This window comes from Vigna unguiculata, chromosome 1 (genome assembly GCF_037176805.1).
Source record: "Vigna unguiculata cultivar grain cowpea cultivar isolate G323 ecotype 2 chromosome 1, ASM3717680v1, whole genome shotgun sequence".
NCBI classification, from domain to species: domain Eukaryota; kingdom Viridiplantae; phylum Streptophyta; class Magnoliopsida; order Fabales; family Fabaceae; genus Vigna; species Vigna unguiculata.
The window spans coordinates 28132929-28137216 of record NC_140792.1 but is presented as its reverse complement, the minus strand read 5'-3'; the positions used below and the strand labels follow the sequence as shown (position 1 = coordinate 28137216).

Below are 4288 nucleotides of genomic sequence, written 5' to 3'. Positions count from 1 at the left end.
ATGAACTCCATAATTATTACTAAGAAGCACTCCTATCTTTTCCATTCTCCCAATCGGCCTTATTTAAGTTTACATATGGAATTAGAGTACTTGTCACTTGTCAAGGATTTTAATTTCAATACATTATTAACTAAAACTATGAACTAATTAAAATATTTTAAAGAAAATAATTTTAAAGCAGTTACGTAAAACTTAATAATTTTAAATTATAGTATAACCATGAGTACATTCCAAATAAATTTGTCCAACATGTAACCTACAGTACGAAAGAAATAAGTTTTGCAAATCAACTATTCAATTAGGCTACACAACAATGTTCCTAAAGGACCCTAATCTCATTATCCAGTCCAAAATAGATGACAACTAAGCTAAAAGATAGTAATTGAAGAAAATTCAGAAATTGAACAGCAAAACGCTTGTGGACACAATAGTTGGACTAAGGCACTTCATGGCATCATTCAGAAATCAGAGCTATGCTTCAAATGATCCTCCACTTGACTTCCTATATCAAATATCACTGACACTTCGTGCTTACTTCAATACAAGATACAATATTTAACTTCAATTTTCAGACCAAAAACATCTAAAATAGGTCAAAAGAAAAAAACACATGCATTGATAATTGTAACCATCATATTACTTGAAAGCAATTTCATAAGTTCTTCCTTTGACATTGAATAGTCAATCTTCATTCACGTGAAACAACAACATATGTGCCGCAAAATTTTGATAATTTTGGAAAACTTATACAGAAGATATTTATTAGTCTCCAGGAAAAATATCACGAATCTGTAGCCTATATCTTTTCAACTCCGATGACAACATAATAATATTGTCGATTTAATTTCGTAGGTCACACTAACTAATTCTTAAATATATGCCACAAAATCATGTGAAAATTATTCTTTCAACTTTAAAACCTAAATTAGAAAAAATATAGAGTTATGAAAAATCTAAAAATAAAAGCTAAATTAGCATAAATAATAGGAAAATAAATAACTAAAACTATAATGCTAGTTTTACTAACATGAAATGACTGCATTGCTTCTCTGCTAAGAAAGTTATTGAATTTGACCATGTAAGTAACATAAAGTTGGTCATACACTTGATTGAGGAATCGAAAGTATCCATTCTCGATTTCCTAAAAATTAGAAAAGAACCAAAAACACCACAAAATCCAACTATAAACCCAACCCCCATTCCAAGATATAGTGATTCTTCATCAAATTCATCATCTTCGTTGATCCTATGTTGCATTGCATTCACAGGATTTTTTTTCATGCTACACTTTGAAAGTGGAGCTCCACAAAGTTCAGGGTTCCCATTATAGCTTGATACATTGAAACTTTGAAGTTGAGTCCCTATTGGAATTTGTCCAGAAAAATTGTTGCATGATAGGTTCAAGTAACTTAGAAAAGACAAGGTAGCCATGTTTTCTGGAATTTCACCAAATATCTTATTATTAGAGACATCAAGAGATTCCAGATTTTTCATTCCTCCAATAGTCTTAGGTATTGTTCCAGTCAACTGATTATATTATAAATTCAATGTTTGAACTTCAATCAGCCTAAATAATTCTGAGGAAATCTCTCCATATATTTTGTTAGCTGAACGGTCAATAGTTCGTCGGTTCAAATCAATTTAAGATTCATAAACTTGTCCTTTTGTATAGTAATCAATATTGCCATGTTCAACAAAGAGAAATCTGAAATAGTGATCTGCTATCATTTTTGTAGTGTTATACGCAATTTGTGGAATTGATCCTGAAAGTTTATTATAAGAAAGATCCAAGTGAATCAAAGAAGAAAGAAGGAATAGTTATGGTGGAATACTCCCCTCAAATTTATTAAATCTTAATATCACCACTTCTAAGTTTTTGGGCATGTTGTTTGGTATAGTTCCAAAAAATTTATTTTTTTCAAGGTCTATAACTATCAAATGCGTCCACCTTGAGAGATTGTCAAGAACTTCACCGACTAAATTATTATTCCACAAGCTGATAAAAAACAAATGTTTCAAGTTCTTCCAACCATGTGGAATCGATCTTGTGAAAGTTATGAGATAAATCCACATATCGGACCTTTGGGGATAAATGCGGGAGTGTTCCTGTGAAATTATTATGGCCTAATGATATGCTATAAGAATTTAGCGAAAAGTTGGATATGTCTTCACTAATGGAGTTGTTGGATAAATTGATCATATCATCAATACCAGCTATTAGGCCCCAAAACTTTTCTTGTTCTACAAATGAAATTTTTGAGCTCGACATCGACAAAATAGAAAGTGACTTTTGAGTATATATCCATGGTGGAAATTGAGGGCCTTGATTTGTATCATCCAAATAAAGCCTTTTAAGTTGAAACAGAGGAATCCATTCAGGATTGAAATGAGATGTAAACCTTGTGTTGCTCAAGTCCAACTCTTGTAAGTTGCGGAGTCTGCAAAAATGCATGTCAGATATTGTACCAGAAAAGGAATGAGAGCTAAGGCTTAGGGAAACCAAATATGCGAGATTTCCCAAAGTCAAAGGAATGGAGCCAGAAAACATGTTGCTTGATAAATCAATGTATTCCAAATATGTGAGATTTCCCAAAGTCAAAGGAATGGAACCAGAAAACATGTTGCCTGATAGATCAAGGTATACCAAATTTTGGTAGTTGAAAAAACTTGAAGGTATTTCACCATATAAACTACTGTCTTTAAGATCAAGATGAGAGAGATCATGATTGAGATTAAATAACCAATGTGGCAATTCAGAGTTAAAATGGTTATGAGAAAGATCAAGAGTGACAAGTGAAGTAAGATTCACATGCTTTAAAGATGGACTTCTGTTGGTTAGTTGACAATTGCTCAAGTATAGATATGATAATGAAGGAGGCATAGCTAAAAGCCAGTTGGTTTCTTCGTGAAGATCAATTCCGCTGAGGTCAAGATATTTCAAAGAATGAAGTTGAGAAAACCTTTGAAGATCAAACAACCAACGCAATGATTTTGAGGTGATATAGTTGGCTGAAAGATCAATAGTTACAAGTGAAGTAAAATTCACATGTTAAAGAGACGAAGTGATGTTTAGTCGACAAAAAGGTAATCGTAAATCGGACAAAGAAGGGAGCATAACCAACGACTGAAGCCAATTGGTAGCATTACGAAGATTTATTAAAACCAAGATTAAGGTATCTCAGCGAAGAAAATTGAGAAAGCCAAACAAGATTGTCCATGGAAATATCATAATTATCATATAAGTCAAGATAATGGAGGTTAGAGCCAAATATGACATCATTCTGAACTGGTGGAATGCTAATAACATCAAAGGAGTTATAGCTCAAATTCAAATGATATAGAAATTGAAGTTCCAACAAAGATAACTTGATTTCACCTTTTAGATATTGTCCGGATAGATCAAGTTTTGTTACTCTGGTTGTGGTATTGTCACAATGAACTCCTTTCCATTCACAGCAGTCTTGTTCACTCGACCATGTGACGAGATTGTTGGATGGATCAATAATACCCTGTTTAAAGATTTCCAACGTTTGCTGGTCCTTCTCATTGCAGCGAACTTGTTTCAGATTGTTGCACACAATCTTTTGTAATGTAAAAGCATAAATAAGTAAAAGCAAAAGAACTGGAAATTGTGATATAAAGGTCATCTGGATTGGTAGAAGAGAAGAAAGATTAATTCAAATGTGAATGATGAATGACTCTAGTCACTTTGCTGAATGGAAATGTATATTTATAAAGATACTTGGCTTTTCACGAATCCCTTAAATAAGGAATGCACGAAAACTTTAAATTGTGAAATTTCTTTGAAACTTCTTCACCACTCGAATGCTGACTTTGGAACTTTAATAGAAACAAACTGGAAAAAAGAAAACACACATATAATTTTGGGAAAGAAAACTTTAATCGCTTTGGCAAATTTTCATTGACCTCATTTAAAAGTAGATTAACTAGGAAGTACGTTAAATTTGTTCTTTTCTTTTCTTTATCAATTTTTTTTTTATAAATGAAAATTATATTATAATTTACTATACAACTCCCTTTGTCATATATGACATTTGTTGTATGTAAGATATTTTATATGACTTTCATTTAAGAAAATGATAACTGTATAGTTAATTTAAGAATGAATAATAAATTTTTAAAATAATTTCAAAAATAGTATAATTATTATAGTTTTATTTGTATTTCTCCAAATTATGCAATTAACTGATAAAACAAAACGATTTCTAAACACATGTTTTCAAAAACGAAAAGTTTTAATTTTACTAGTGAGAATGCTTTCTTTCGC

At 31.4% G+C, this 4288-nt stretch overlaps 1 pseudogene; it reads right to left on the bottom strand.

Moving 5' to 3' along the window:
• Window positions 1-540: 540 nt before the first annotated feature.
• On the bottom strand, window positions 541-3746 carry LOC114180628 (receptor-like protein EIX2; annotated as a pseudogene).
• Window positions 3747-4288: the final 542 nt, after the last annotated feature.